This window comes from Rhinopithecus bieti, unplaced genomic scaffold (assembly GCF_001698545.2).
Source record: "Rhinopithecus bieti isolate Rb0 unplaced genomic scaffold, ASM169854v2 scaffold_39317, whole genome shotgun sequence".
Lineage (NCBI taxonomy): Eukaryota > Metazoa > Chordata > Mammalia > Primates > Cercopithecidae > Rhinopithecus > Rhinopithecus bieti.
In genome coordinates, this window is record NW_016816467.1 from 1,149,698 (window position 1) to 1,167,416 (window position 17,719).

Sequence of the window (17,719 nt, forward strand, 5' to 3'; positions counted from 1 at the left end):
TTTGCTGAGACAATGAGTAGATAAGTTGATCATCCTGAAAGGCACTGGAAGGATATAAAGCAGGAAATCAGGGCATGAGCCTGGGCAGATGCATATGCTACAGATTTAGATTTCAGAGTTGGGGAAGCTTTTCACAATGGCATCAGTCAAGATGTGCCAAGAGGAGATGATTGCTCACGCTGAGTGGTGGTCTTCAGAGTTGTGAGTTTTGAAGAACCACATGGCTGCTATTTTAGATGATTTATTTATTCAAGTGATGATGGAAAACACTCAAGTTATTGGTACAGCTCAGGTTGGAAAGTAGCATAAAAACTAAGGGTCAAATGTCTTTACTTAACAATGGAGAATGGCCGGGCATGGTGATTCATATCTGTAATGCCAGTACTTTGGGAGGCCAAAGCGGGTGAATCACTTGAGTCCAAGAGTTTGAGACCAGGGTGGGCAACATGGAGAAACCCTGTCTCTACAAAAAATACAAAAATTAGCCAGGTGTGGTGATGCTACCTGTGGTCTCAGCTACTCAGATGGGGGCTGAGGTGGGAGGATCACTGCAGCCCTGGGAGGCAGAGGTTGCAGTGAGCCAAGATTGCACCACTGCATTCCAGCCTGGAGATAGAGTGAGACTGTGTCTCAAAAAAAAAAAAAAAAAAAAGAGAATGATGAAAAAATCAGTAGATAACATACCCAAGAAGAAGTGGGTGGGAAAGCTAAGAGGTGACTTACCATCATTGGGTGTCAGGTCTTAAGATTTTCAGCTCACCTGAGCAGGGCCAGACTGACTGCTAGTCAGCATAGCATCACTGAGATAGTGCTAAACATTTGTTGAAAGCACAGTGCATATAATTTAGAAACTTTTCAACAACAAGGTCTTAAAGTGGCATTTTCCAATTAATGAATGGTCAGTCACATAATTAAACTAGTAGGAAATCTGTATTTCCAAAGCATTCTCATTTATTTTTCATTTAGCACTTAATACTATTTATCAAATTTCATATTTAACTTAGCATCCGTCTCTCAGTAGTGGTAAGCTTTATGAAAGAGAAATTTTTATCTGTTTTGTCAACAACTCTATCCTCCATGCCTAAAAATGCCTTGCACATAGTGAATACTCAGTAAACATCTGTTGAATGAAGGAATTTCATTTAATTAGGGGTTTGTTTTCTTTAGTTGTCAGAGGAATTCAAGTAGATTTCATAAATAAGATGTATCTCAATTTTTAAATCATCTGTAAAGCTATTTTAGAAATATCCTGTGCCTATGGAAGATGTGGGGTTTTGTTGTTTTTAAAATAAAAGACAGAAAGCAAACCTTTCTGAGATGTGATTATCAAATCCCAAGCTCTACAATATCTGCGTGTGATACTGGACAAATCTCTGTAATATATCTTGTTTATAAATTGTAAGCATAATGAGAGGTACTTCTATCCTTCTCATCAACACACAGGTTTAAATCCCCATATGAAATTGGAAGCTAACTCTTTATAAATCACTGCTGTAAGGTGTTGACTTCTTCAATGGCACTTTCAGTAATTTCCTTAGAATTCAAGCTTAATTTAAAAAAATCCACATATTATGTTGCTAAATACCAAGTTTCTTATTTTCATGTGAGTTTTTTTCCGCTATATTTCTTAGTAGAGATTGGTAAAAATGTACTTTAAGTTAAGAAAACAAACCCTTCATTTATTTATGAGTTAAGTAATACATACTTTCAAAACCAATGATTGTCATAAGTGGTGCTCTAGAGTCAAACAGATTTTCAGTAACAATTAAAGTATTGCATACAAAATTATATGTTTGTGGTACTACCTAGAAACATGGACTGTCTTTCTATTCTGTCAATGTGGAGCTGTGATGAAGGCAAAGAACCTTCTACTGCCACTCTGATGTGTTCTCCTCCTTGACAGGGCAGCACCCAGTGGAGAGGGCAAGGCCACAGCAAGGGGACCTACTGTACAAAAGGCCTTCTGATTTGGGGCCATTGGGAAAAAAAAATGGCATGATAGGCCGGGTGCGGTGGCTCAAGCCTGTAATCCCAGCTCTTTGGGAGGCCGAGACAGGCAGATCACGAGGTCAGGAGATCGAGACAATCCTGGCTAACACGGTGAAACCCCGTCTCTACTAAAAAAAATACAAAAAACTAGCCGGGGAAGGTGGCGGGCGCCTGTAGTCCCAGCTACTCGGGAGGCTGCGGCAGGAGAATGGCGTGAACCGGTAGGCGGAGCTTGCAGTGAGCTGAGATCCGGCCACTGCACTCCGGACGGAGCGAGACTCCGTCTCAAAAAAAAAAAAAATGGCATGATAGATCTTAGATGGTGTTTATCTAGAACTGCCAGACTGAGCAAACAAAAATACAGAACAACCAGCTAAGTTAGAGTTTCAGATAAATGATGAATAATTTTTTTGTGTGTCCCACATACTGCAAGCGACATGCTTATGTTAAGAAAATTTACTATTTATCTGAAGTTTAAATTTAACTGGCTGTCTCTTATCTAAGCTGGCAGTCCTAAATGCATTCTAATTTTCTTGCTATAGCTTTGAGCATTAGGACTCCCATAGGATGTGGACAATGAACCATGTGGGTTCCTTGGATGGAGCTCTTTGCCTGTGTCATAAAAGGTGAAAGGGAATAGATCCTTTAAGAGTAGGTGGGTATATGTGTATAGTGAGTTTCACTGTTAGGCCTTTGCTTTTGATTTAGTCAATTAAATGAAAGTTAAAATGAAGCTTTGACAGTGCAAACACAGAAGGCTTCAAAGATATGATAGTTAATGATGCAAAGCACCATTAAGGAGCCAGCAAGTTGATTCTGAGGGAGCCAGCTACCTCTCTCCTCTGCCCACTGACTTCTCATGCCTATGTATTAAAGGAAGTGGGGCAAGATTTGAGAGACTCAACTTGTAAGCATATCTCTAACAGTTTACTTTTAATAACATTGTTTGCATTGTGGAAACGAATTGAAAAAGAAATCATCATCATTGGCAGTTTTAATGCTATTAAATGCCACCAGATAACTAAACTATGTAAGAAGCTTTGCTTTGAAAGCTGACCAACTGTGAGATTCATTTGTAAACCTGGGGGAAAAAAACCCAAAATTGTAGGAAATTGATCAGTGAATAATTGAGGCTCAATTATTTTGCACAAGAATTCTTGTAAAAATACTAGCTCTAATTCTGTTTTCTTTGCAGATTCAGAGCAAAATCTGAGTACAAAAGTACAGATGTATATTGCTGATTTTTATATTTTTAATATCGAATATCTTTAGTAATGTTGAGAATGGAAAATATGGGCCCTTCTCCCAGCCTTGCCTATTAACTAGTTATATATTATTTCACAAGGCATTTAATATTGCTGGGTTTTACATTCGCATCTTTAAAATGCAAATAATAGCATCCGTTATGCCATTCTCATAGAGTTACTATGAGCTAACTTGTAATAATAAAGTCAAATGCCTTGAAAAACACCATGAAATGCATCAAAATTTGCTCCTGCTAGTTAATGTTCGCTAATGGCACAAGTGATTTTGATGAATTACTAAAGAGCCTGAATCAACTCTTGTAGTAGGTCCAAGTGTTAGAGCAGAAAAAAAAATATTGGCAAAAATACCACTTTGGAAAAAAGCTTTGGTTTTGAGAGTGATGCTTGATAGAATGTGCATAGCTGTTCCTTAGGTGTTCCATAAGGTACCAAAGAAGTTTAAGACATGGTCTCTGTCCATATGAAGGTTACAGTTCATTTGGAGGAAAAAAGAAAAGGTAGGCTTGATGCTAAACAAAAATGCAGTACAGTTTGATTTGGTGTCCAATGCATGGTGATGACAATAGATTTCCTTTAGCGATCACAGCAGAATATGATTAAAGTAGGGAAACTATTTCATAGAGTTAGTCTTCAGGATGGTTAGAGAGGGGTTTGAACAAATGAAAAGAAAAAAGGTCATTCTATCCAGAGACATAATGTTGGAAAAGTTTTGACCAGGCTGTGTGTGTGGCCTATTGATAACAGGAAGGAGACTAGTCTGACTGGATCAAGAATTTATTCTGGTAACAGTGCATAAAAGAATGGCATAAAAATAAAATTATACTGCACAAAATACAAGTCTAAATAGATAGGTTTATTCGAGTATGTCAAGTTTGGGACATCAGGCTGAAGAGTTTGGTATCTTGATTTATGAACAAATTATATGTATATATATAATTTATATATTATATTATATATTAATATATAATATATATACACATATATATCATGTATATATATACACAATATATCCATCCTCTATTTTAACATAATATACATGTACATAACATATGCATTGTCTATATTATCTCGAAATATCCTCTATTTTGAAGCTAGAACAGCCGACATATACTCAAAATATGACTTTAAAAGACTGCTACTTTAGGAGAGGCCCCCCTGAAGGCTAACTTGTGTTTTGAAACTGTAACCACCATCAGCAAAAGCTATTACAGCTAATGGCTCTTTCATTCAATTTTTCAGGGTTCATGGATTCTGCAGTAATAATTTTTCTGATTGCTGTGTTCCCTATTATTGGTTTATTTACTGCCTAATTTGAAATTCTCTTGCAGAATATTTTGGTTTCTTCCTCTTCTAAGCTGTCTCAGTGTGGTTTACTATACAGACAATGGCCACTGTGGTTTCTGCTGTCATCCCTTCTCCACATATGTCTCACCCAGGGAACCATCTCCATTTTAATGCTGTTAGATTGGCTGCACTATAGACTTTTAACATTCACTCCTACTAGTTAATGTTAACTAATGGCAAAAATGATTTTGAAGAATTAGCTAAAGACCCTGAATCAATTCATTTAGCAGGTTTGCATGCTAAAGATTGGCATGAACACTGCTTTGTTTTTGAGAGTAATGCTTGATAGAATGGTGTTTCACTCTATCCACCAGCCTGCTGAAAGAAGACATGGATGTAATTTTATGTGTCACGGTCAATCAACACACACTTAGATACAGTGCTGCCAAGGAAAATCAAGGGAAAAAAAATCGGTGATGATTTTTAGCCACGTTGCCAATGAAAATCTTCCATTGACTGAGTCTAACTTTCTTTGTTGAGTCTTTGAACATGGCTGTGGAATATGGTCTTAATAAAAATTGACCTATTACACAATTCTCTGTTTTAGTCCATTGGTAATGAGAAATGAATTGGTTGTGATGATGTCAATGGTGACACAACTGAGCAGACCTTCATTAAAAACTTGGAGATTTTCATGAATACTAGTTGAAAAGCCAAGCTTTTTAAAAATTTGCCAAGGCCCATGTTCTCAAACGCTTCTTGAACATGGAAATTCGTTCTGGCATTTTCTATACTTCTGTGCCCATCAAGATTTGTTCATCCTGCATTACTAAGGTCAAGTCTCCATTGTGAGTTTAGAAGTTGCGCGACAGTTTCTGATCATAATACTACCAAGTAGGAACAAAGAGGATGCCATTAGAAATCATGTGTCATTGTCTCATTTTCACGTATCATGGAAAAGCTTAGTCAGACATTTAAGGAACTCTTCCACAAATGTCCTAATAGATATAAAGCTTTTAGAGCTAAACACATACTAAAGGCAATAAGAATATTTGTTGTAATAATTGTTATTATTATCATTTATCATGAAATGTCTTAGCATTACTTGAGCAAATCTTCCCCAGTTTCTATAGCAGAAACTGCTATATTAGATATTGGGTCTCTAATATCTATTCTACTCCTGTTAAAGCAATATAACTCAATATTGATGGTGTCTAGCCTCCTTCATAGGTAGGGGAAGACAAGGACATATAAGAGGGAGTTGATGAGCGGAGCTTCCAGGAAAGTTCTTTAATAGTTCCAACAGCTCTTTTGCTCCTCTGTAGTTCTTGTCTAGAATGTGGATGTGATGACAGTAGCTACAGAAACAACCTTACAAATTGGAGATGACCTTGAGGAGGGTACTCAAGAAGAGGAACATGGAGTGCCAATGATATGGGGGAGCCTGGGAAGCTTCCTTCCTTCCACCCTCCTTCCTCCCCTCACCTCCCCCCACTGACTTATTTGACATGAGAGAAAAACAAACTCCTTTATTATTTTAGTCACCCTTAGTTTGCATACCAATTGCTATGGACCTGTGATCATTCCTGAAGGACTCTGTATCCCCAGTCTTTTTGCCCATTGGCATGTTTTACAGTGATCATTTCCCTTAAAGGTTTTTGGCCTTGCTTAAGGAGATCAGCTACATAAAAGTCAGAACCTGAGTTTATGCCATTTTGCTTCTTTCCTATTTAACAGAGCACTATATAACTACAAGGCTTTTAATAAGTTATTTCTGATGCTGTTAACACCATTTGGGGCTTTAAAGATTGAAGTTTCCTAATCAGAGACTGGTTGTCTATCTATCTATCTATCTATCTATCTATCTATCTATCTATCTATCATCTATCTATGTATCTATCTATATGTATGTTGTATATGCAATATATATCATAAACATGTATATATACACATGTGTACACACACAGGCTCTTTTCTCATGTCTCTAACATTTTTGCTTAATTCTCAACTGTTTTGCTTTAATGTGCTGCTTAGTAAACAGAAAACACAGTCTTGGAAACAGATACAAAAGAAAAACTAATTAGGAAAGAGAATATCAGATTGCCAAGCTTATTTTAAGAGCTCACTTATTGTGAATGGCTAAACTCATCCATTTCCTCTGAACTTAAATCTATTTCTAAACATGAAAAAGACTGGTCATTTTCCACATGCTCTGAAAATAATCTTTGTTCAATTGATATAACTAACAACAGTAGTCAGAGGGACACATAGATCCAGATTTTTGCTGACCACTGTATGGAAGACTCGTCTGATCGATCACTCCAATCCATTTTCTACAACTTACTAATTAATGGTTTTCTCATGAAAACATGGCAATACCCTACTTATTGGAAGAGTTGTGAATACTAGTAAGATAATTTTAATAATAGATTATAATGTGCATTAGAGTTTATTTAAAATTGTATTTTAATTTTTACCAACAAACACATTTGCCTTAATAATGTTTCAGTTTTTTTATTTGATTTTGAGTAGGCCCAGAAATAAATACACTTTTCTCATAGAACACCTTTTCCTCAGCAGATTTGCCAAAGAAGAAAAACAACAAGAATGAAGACAGATACACATTGAAATGTCAATTTCTTTTCAGAAAATAGTAAGAAAGGGCAAATTTATAGAGACAGAAAGTAGAACTGTTGATGTTTAGGGCAGGGAGCAATGGGAGGATAGGGTTGGGGGTGGTAAAGGGATGGCATTTTGGTGGGGAGTGATAAGAATAGTCTAAAGTTGATTATGGTGATAGTGGTACAACTCTGTGAATACACTAAAAACCATTGAACTGTACACTTTAAAAGAATGAACTTTATAGTATGTAAATTACATCTCAATAAAGTTGTTACAAAAAAAGGGGAAACAAAGTCACTTTTTATGGCTAAGGTCTTGCTTGAAGAATAGGTTTTAAATACAGAATTGCAGAATTAGGCACAGGTACGACTCAACAATCTAAGGCTACCATAATGGAGGTCATCCCACATGGAGACCTGGCCATGTAAACATAGTCATGGAAAAGCAGATGGAAGCTATGTTTTCTGCAAGAAATTGGCTCCTAGTTAAAGAGAAGGGAGAAGGGGGATCCGTTTCTACAAGTCCAAATTTTTTCCCCAACTCATTAATCTGATTAGTCTTTCCAACTTTCCTGATGGTCAGGGAGTGGGGGCCTGGGGACAAGAGAGTGGAAATGTAGGGAAGAATCTCATCTCATGGCAACCAGTGAAGTAGGAAACAAACACTCCCTCCATTCCAACCTCATACACAACTCCCTTCCTTATTTCTAAATTATCATTTTCATTTTTACATGCCTGGTGAAAGTGCTTTCCATCTAAAATTTCTACTGATTTCAGGTCTCTTATTAATAATAATAATATTATTATTATCTCAAAATAATAATGCTTGTTCAACCATCTTAAAATTCTTTTTTAACAAGTAATAACTGAAGATAACCTAAAAACTTTTCCTGAAAAGGTGTGAGTCATTTCAGAAGAAGTAGGGAGCAGATTCAGCAAGAGGCTTGACTGAATCAACAAGGAGGAAATCCAAGTGCTCTGAACATCAACCACATTGAGAGACAAAAATTGATGTCATTGGTATACTACTGCTAGAGGAAAACATAGGGAAAGTCATTTTTGCTGGATCAAAGTCATTTTGCTAAATCAGAGGGCTTCCCCTAGATGTTTCTAGGGCTACCCTAGAAACATAAGACAAACTAGGAGAGCAGGATTGGAGCTAGAGACCAAGCTGACCTCATTGGTTAGGCAATAAATATTTTAATATTGGATTAAAGTTCAAGTGTTGTCCAGTTGTCCAAATTCAGTATAAAAGTACCTGTTGTATTTCTTGAATTATTAGATAAGTATAGATAAGTATACATGCACTTATATTTAAACTTGTTATCATAAATACATTGACTTGGCCATTCTTGTGTTAAGTTTAGCTTTGAGAAGCAAGCAACTCATACATTTCTATCGCTTAAAAAAGAAAAAAAATCCAGCCATCCCATTTTATCTAAATGAGCTATGAAGAGGATCTTAATTTTATAGGCTTTTGGATTAAATCTGCCTAACTCCATGCTTTCAACACTTTTGTTAATTCAATCACAGAGATTTCTAATGGTTTTTGATGTTATCTGGACTGCTATTCCTCAACTACAACTCTCCATTTAAAATCACTTTCCTAAGAGTGATGTACATTTTGGGCATCTGAGTATATTTGTAGAACTAGTAGTTGTGGTAACAAGACTAAGTTTACATGTCTGTCCACATCAGCACCATGTACTCAAGATGGATTTCAGCTGCCAAAAAGGTCACTCTAAACTGCTTGCACAAACCTGTCTTTATGCCCCTGTTTATTATGCTCCCATGTAGTAGATGTCTTAGGCACTGAAACAGTACAGCCATATATCAACAGCTCTCTGGTGGTTCCGAATGTTCTAAACAAGAGCAAGGGTGCACTGAACCTCCCATGTAAACTTTATACAACAGATTCAGCAGAACTGTAATTATTTACAAAATGATGGCATGAGAAATCTCTGGATTTATATCTTACATTAAAGTAACTTAGATGGTGTCCACATAATTCTTGAATTCGTGGTAGGTTAGCAATTTATTTTGTTTTATTTTGGTTGCACTTGATACAACTCTAAGGCTATTTTCATTAAAATTTGAAAAATAAAACAACTAGGATTGAACAGGTTTCTGAAATGTACATGTTGATTAAGTCTGGTGCATGCATGATCCCATAGAAACTGAAAATATTCTCATATTGGCACAAAGTATTGTGCATTGGGCATATACGGTGAAATCTATCTTTTTTCACTTTGATGACAAAATGAAATAATTATGAAAAAATATGGCAGTTTAGAGAAGTATCTGAAGACCCTGGGCCAACTAAATCAGGTGGAATTTAGAACTTCATGTCCCTTCTTTCAGCTTGTTCCCTGTCCAAAGTAGTGAAATCTAAGCACAAAGCTCCCTTTGAGGTCAAGGGGACTCCCTGTTTGTATTGGCATCACAGAGTAGGCATGAAAAAAAAGAAGAAAACCTCTGAGAACATGGAAAAATCCGGTTTCAATGAAGATTGCAGCCCCAAAGTTAAAGTGATACAATGACATCAAAATATCATATGTACTTATAGTTGAATATATACCAATTTGTAAACTATTCAGTAAAACTATTAAAAGTTATGGCAAAAACCACAATTACTTTTGCATCAACATAATATATCACTTAGAAACTCATAAAAATTATACCTTGTCTCTTATTCAATACTCATACCCCACTTTAAGTTCTCTTCAAAAACAGAGACCTAGCAACCTTGAGGCCTTGAATAAGGAAAATAATAATAATAATAACTACCTCTACTCTAGCATATTTACAAAATCAACATGTTAATTATTTTTTTCCTTTTTTCTTTTGCTCCTAAGAAGTTAAAATCTTTGCCCTCCCTCTCCCTCCCAAAAAGGATAATTTAACCACCAGAATCCTTTGCTCACATACCAAAATTACTTAGGGTATATTCTATTGAGACATTTCAGTGGGTGTTCAGCCATAAGAGCATGAATAATCTGCTATGAAATGTTATCTTATTACTGTCAACATACTTTTCAAGCTTTAGCTAAATATTGCTCCTAACACCACTGTAGGAAAGAAAAAGATTATTATCGTATCTTCTTTTCACAGCAGGAGAACTGAAAGGACAGCAGTTAGTTAAATGTTTTACTCAAGGCAAAAGAAAGCATTAGAGTCAGAAATAAGGCTGGACTCCAGTGGAATGCCTTGTTCTGCAACCAGGCCCAGCTTATGAACTGCCTACTGATTTAGGAAGATGAAGAGAGCCCAGACAATCACTATTATTCTCCCCATATCATTAACTGGAAGTAAATTAGGTCAGCTCTTGCAGGAAGTATTCATTTTTTCAGACTTAAAAGATGTCATTTGTTTATAGTGTTGAATACTTTATTTATTGCATTGAATACTTTACCTATTACTGGAGAGCATTTTTACAAAATTAGAAATTTGTCAAACCTCATTTGGCCTGCTAAAAAAGTCAATCGATCCTGAAAATCACAGAACTCAATTTACTTTTAAAACAGAATTAGCTAAAACTAGTTTCTCTTTATGGAAATGACCCATTCCCCTGGGAAAATGTGATTTGATATACAGTCAAAGTGAGAACTAGAAATTATGACACAGAAATATAGAGTTTGGAGCTTTGAGATTTCTATTGCCAAAAGCAGATGCATTTTAAAAAGCTTTACAAATGCTGGGCATGGTGGCTCATGCCTGTAATCCCAGCACTTTGGGAGGCCGAGGCGGGGGGATCACCTGAGGTCAGGAGTTCGAGACCAGCCTGACCAACATGGTGAAACCCCGTCTCTACTGAAAATACAAAATTAGCTGGATGTGGTAACGCATGCCTGTAATCCCAGCTATGGGGAGGCTGAGGCAGGAGAATTGCTTTAAGCCAGGAGTCGGAGGTTACAGTGAGCCGAGATCACGCCACTGCACTCCAGCCTGGGCAACAAGAGTGAAACTCTATCTCAAAAAAATAAAAATAAAAAAAAGGCTTTACAATTTACATTATAGTTCTGTACCTCATTTAAAAAATACAAAATGGGAAGAATAACAGTTGCAGCTTAATTGGAAAAACAAGAAAAAAGTAGTAAAATTGATGTTTATATTCTTTGGAACAATTATCCTCAACATCTTTAAAATTGTCACACTTCATCATTTTTTAGTTGCTTTTGTATAAACTATTGTGACTCATAAACCTTCCCTTGGTATAAATTTATTTTGAAGATTAGAATGATATATAAAGGTAAGTATACTTTCATGTCTGTTTTAAGTGGAGGTGCTGTTTTAAATGATAATTTTATAATATGTCTTGAAGTTATTAAAGATCTCCCAAATCTAGTCCAAACAGGTATTAAAAAATAGGTTGATCTTTACTACTTTGCATAAACTTTATTTCATTGCTTTTAAAAAATAAATTTCATAAATAATGGAGAATAAAAATAGTTTTATATTTATCAAAATAATACAAAGAAAATAGGGTAATTACAGTTAAACTCTTAAAAAGATATAAATCTGGGGTATGTTTTATAGAAGCAATCATTGCCTTTCAGGTACAAGATATTCATCGAGCTGCACTAGAGATTTCAAAATCTTTTGAACCAACAAAAACCTTAATGGAAACAATCTCAATTTTTTTAAGACTAGACTTTGGTAAAAAAAAAAAAAGAGAGCTTTTCATTTGTCCAAAGAGTTTGTCAATTATCCAAGTCTAAGGGGGTTATGGAAAATTCGAAGAATGATGTGAAGTCTTTTTTTTTTTGAGACAGGGTCTCACTCTGTCACCAGGCTGGAGTGCAGTGGTGCAATCATAGCTCACCGCAGCCTCGACCTCCCAGGCTCAAGCGATCCTCCCACCTTAGCACTCCCAGTAGCTGGAACTACAGGTGTGCACCACTATAGTTGGCTAATTATTATTATTATTATTTTGTATTTTTAATAGAAACAAGGTTTCACCATGTTGCCCAGGCTGTTCTCTAACTCCTGGGCTCAAACGATCTGCTGGCCTTGGCCCTCCAAAGTGCTGAGATTACAGATGTGAGCCATTGCCCCTGGCCAGGACATAGCTTTTTAAAGAGCATAACTCTTATCCCTCTTATCCTTTCTGGATAAAAGTTTTCTATCCAATCTCTTCATCCCTTCTTCCCTCAACCCCTTCTAGCAGATTGTGAGTTGTGGTTCATTGCATCATGGATGGTTAGGAAAGGAAGAAAAGGGAAGGAAAAAGACTGCTGATTTTTTTTTTTTTTTTTTTTTTTTTTTGCACTAATATCCCAAAGCCTAAAGCCATTAAGACTTGTTGCTGCCTCTGAGGCAGGTCAGATATCAGGCTAGGTAGAGTCCCTCAAGGCTAAAGTTTTTGTTGTTTCTCTGAAATCTTCTATTGAGTAAGAGAAAACTGGGGAAGAGATATGGATGGATTTCACAAATTCTTTTTCTGATTCCTTGCATCCTGTCAGGAGGCACAGTGACAGCGAGATTGAAAGGTCCAAGAAGCTAGGAATTCAAAACCTCTCAGCAGAGAAGGCCGTGGGACCCCTTTGCATAAGCTGAGTCACCTCCCATCACCCTGATAGGAGCAAGAACGATCCACCACCCACTAATTATCTGGTGAGGACTTATCTGCGTCAGCAACCAGCACCTTGACTAGCGATTGCCCTCCTGGGAATGCCTCATGTTTGACTTTCCCTTGTTGATATCTTTGAGACACTCAAAAGCCCATACAATGTTTCCAGGTAACCCTAGGCACCTTAAGTATTGAAATGAATCAGAAAAGCCCTGTATCTATGTGTGAGGTGAGGCTAATAAAAAACTTCAATACCTCCCATCATGTCTGAGGCAGTGGTTACATATGACCTTGCTATAATCAGTTTTTTGATAATTTTAAAGGCATTTAATTCAATTTTTGAGTTTTTGTGTAGGAATGCATTTGATATCAGTTCACTTCAAACTCAATTCGAGGACACAAACTTGCAATAAAGAAAACCAGCAAAGGCAGGAAGCTGTTTCGGCTCTTTATTTGCTTCCTCTGTTCAACTCTTTATAGAAATTGACTAATGTCCCAAGTAGACTGACAAAAATCGCTTCCCTCACAACTTTCCTGAAAGATTACACATGGGTAAGCTTTCTGGGTCCCAGGACATCACTACCCTACTAGCCATAGAAGTAAATGAAAACTGTTCAAAGCACAATACAAAATTCACTGAATGTCATTCTAATAGGAATTATCCAGTGATGACTCAATGTTTGTATTCAGATCTGGAATAGCACTGGGCAAATTTGAAAGGGGAAAGGATAAAATTTTAAATCTGGTGATACTAAATGTCCATGTCTGCAGGTGAATCTGAGCAGGCCCTAAGCCTGTGACTGGCAAGGCTCATTGTGGACTATTTTAACAACACATTAGTGAAGGGACCAGTCTTCCAGGCAGTTTTTCATGATGTGCAAATACAACCCTGTGTGTGTCCTGGCTAATCAGACCGAATTGCTTAACTTGACTGTGTTCTACCCAAAATTATCTGTATATTTTCTTCTGTATGTTATCCTGATCAGTTAAAAATGCTTTGATTTGAAATAAACATGTCAGGGAAGGTTTTTCAGTTTAAAGAGGGTATTCTCAACTTCATGACCACTGCTGAAAGGATTCCTGCCCAGCATCTCCCTCCTCCTTAACCTCCACCATTTCCCTGTGCCCATGCTCCTCTGTTTAAAACTGGTGATGTTTTGCCATAAACATTATATGATATGGTGGACAACATAGTATCAAACAGTATAGAGTTGAAAGGTTACTTTTTAAAAATTGGACCCAAATGATTATAACTTTCCACTGGAAAGTTTAACATTCTGCAATCATGTGTCCACAAGTGCTGTTAACCAGCTCCACTGATGCAAACATTTCTTTGCAAGCATTTACTGAGATATTGTAAATTACTTAACTGCTACAGTGTACTTTCCCTCCCTTAATCTTGATCTGATCCCTGAGGGGCTATTTATTACAGATATATACAACTTGTCATTAGAAGTGATGTTAATGTAATATGACACAAGTAGCACACATTGTTTAAATGTGTTCCAGAAAGTTAGCAAATTTAGTTCAGTGAATTCTTACATGATCTTCTGCCTAAAAAGCAGCAAGAAAGAAGTGAGGCGAGGGGGGTAGGGGCAAAATATTAAACATTGCTCACTGTAGGTGGCCAATTAATACCCTGTATCCAAGCTGGAACAAATCCTTCCACTATATACATAAAGTATATAATCTCTTATCTGCTTAGGCATTATCAAATATTTTAGCAAATCCTAGTAACTTCAAACACAGGTTTAATGGAATGCAGTGCTAAAACATGCAAAGTCAAGAATCAAGTTTTTAAAGAACATAATCTGTTTTAGAAGGTTTCAAGAGAACTACTTTGCAATGCCATTATAATCTTATCCCATGAAGAAAGATGTCTGATTTGGCAAAACAATATTACATGTGTTAGAGTAAAACGTACAATTTTGCCTTTCCAAAATTAAAGCCATAAGCAGGAAAATCAGTTTAATTCTTTAGAAGTTGAAAGAGTTTACAGCTATGGGTCTGGTTCTCAACATTTGGTCCCCAGATAATATTAATTTGAGAGGGAATTCTCATAGATGGCCACATACATTTACAGTATGATACAACTGGGACATGTGCCAATATTAATTCAACATTGTGGTTTGCATCTCATCATCAAGTGAAAAATAACACAATTAATTAGACCACAAACATGAAAAAAAACCTAACATAATCAATACTATAGCTCTGACAAAATTTCAGTTTTCACTTATACATAGTTTTACTTTAAAATGGATCAACTTCTCCCCAAGTTATACTGTCCCTTTTTTTACAGATAAACTGGGATGTATTTTAAATGTCTTTTAATCTTTTCCATCTTCATCTGGGATTCTGCTCATGCTCTCAGGGTGGTTTAGATGAAAGATCAGAAAGTAGGTAAAGTGAGAGAAATCTCCTTTCAGAGCGAGGCAAACACAGCATGAAGCCAAAGAGAAAACCAAAGAAACAGCCAGTGAAAGACAGACAAAATTGCATGTAGAAAACTGATCTTTCTATATATTTTAAAGCACAAGCTCTGTGATAAACTTGACTTACAAGCGTAACATTTTACACTTTTTATACAAACCAGAATACATACAGCAAAAGACTGTTCACAGCTAAAAGCAGAGAAATTAAAAGAAAATAAAGCAAACCATCCTATTTTTATTAAAAAAGGAATGATTTGCTTAGTAGGGTTTGCATAGCTTAAGAAATCTAGTGCTTGTGAGTGATGCAAGATAACACTTTCTTGTAATTTTATATAGTAAGCAAAGATTTAGAATATTTACAGACCACCCTGAGTAAGAACGTCACTGGATTCTAGGAGCATGCCCATACCAGAACATTCATCTTAAAAGTACCCAATGGCCCTCAGGCCATATATGGCTGTAGAGGGAGGTATGCCTTTGACCTTCCAGTGCCTGCAGAATTAGAGCACAAAGTCATTACAGCCTACTGAAGGATTTTCTTTCTTTAATTTGTTATAATGACTAACTTATCAGATCTGGCCAGCAACTGTACTGAAGCACTTAAGGTTCCTCATGTTCTAATTTCTAACAATAGGGTTATAAATGTATTCGTATTGTTTGGAGTGACAGTCTACTGGTGTGGGAGTATATGATTCAGTGTAAAGCTAAGTTTGTCAATTATTTGTACGCCAGTAAACTGGATTGCTTTGGTATTTGCATGCTGCCTGCTTGCTCTTTGGACAGGCATAGAAAGGAGGTCTGTGTATAATATTTTAGACTGTACGTGGCCAGGCTGGTGTAAATTCCTTTTTCTGATTTATGGGTAGGACTTGAAAGGGAATTTCTCCTTATTAAAATTGATATAGGAACATTCCAAACTTTCAGTCATGAAACATTTTTTTTCAGTTTTATTCTATACAGTGTAATTGTAATGAATTACAGTATTCCACTATTTATATTCTCAACACATACTTTCACAGAAGTTCTCACAATTCTGCATTAGCTAACAGATGCTACAATAGTCCCTCTTAAAGATTCAAGGCTCCTGTGTATTTTTCCTGTTACTCTGGCAGCTAGATTTTTCCCCCATTGGTTATTTCCTTTATGGGAATAAAGGTACTTTGGGATAGGCATTAATTCTTATGCTACCTGATGTAACACGATGCAGCAGTAAACAAGATGAATGACACTGCATTTGTGTAAAGGTGTTCTGATTCCAACTTAGGCACAAATTTAATGGTTATTCAGTCAATCAGTTAACTCTTTCTGAAATGCTAAGAATATTTAAAAAAATTGATAGGAATTACTTTCCTATTAAACAACTATTTACTGCAAAAGATGCCAGGCAAATTATGTAGCATTGTTTTCTATAGTCAGGGTCCCAATCTAATTGTGGCACAGGTTTCTAAATCTTTTACTTCTGTTCAATTTGTTTTTAATTGAATAGAAGTCTCTTGGTTTTCTCCACAGGTAGTGTTTCTTTTTAAATTCCAGAAATATGTAATATAAACCTTCATCTTAACAATATTTCTATTTCTAGAAATCATCATTTTGTGTAAAGGTCTCATTATGATTTAAGTTCTGTAACTGTAACTATTGTCATTCATTAAGTCTGAGTGATTGCAACAGAGTGCCAGAAAGTCTTAGATTTTTTGATAATTTGTAATATATAGGTATTCATTTTAGACATAGGCAAAAACGACTTGCCACCTGAAATTCAGGAGATTGGTATTTTCAAACCATACTGGCGCTATGGATTCCTTGACCTTGGTCAAAAAAGCAGGTTACATATAAATAGATAGAAATGGAGACAGATATTTAAAATCTGATTTAGCAATATAACCTTATTAAAAGATCAATAGACCATACTATTTACTTTGTGCACATTTATCCATTCATTTATCCAAAAAATATTTTTAGTATTCTCTGTACAGAACTACCGAGGTTGATAAATATCATTTGTTGCCCTGCAAAAGCCCCAGAGCTCTGGTCAGCATCTTGCTGAAAACAGCTCAATCACTTAGACATTCTGTCTTTACCCAGTGTGCCTGAGAGCAATATCATCTTAAGTCAAATTCTCTTCCTTTGGATTCTGAAAGGTAAGGTCACATGATATCCTTCAAGTGTGTGATTGCCTACCTTCTTTCAGAAGTGACTCACTAATACCTCTTCTTACCCAATTCTGGAAGGGCAGATAGGATAGAAGCAAAGGCAAAGAGAGAAACTGACTGAATTAAATTCTTATTCTTGGTTCTTTGGTGGAGCTCACATGTTTTAGGAATTTGAATCCAGAGGCACACACAAGAGCTATAAACACATGTATTACTCTCTCAAAGTATTTGGAAAAGTATTCTTTGAATCTCAGCTAATGGTAAATAAGTCTGTTACTTTCCATTGTAATCCTTTCCTATTGCAGAAGATTTGTTGAACAATTTTTTTTTCAGGGAACCAGAAAGAGCAAACAAAACCAAAATTTTGAGAATATCCAAGTTTTGAAATTAAAAACAAACTCTTTAG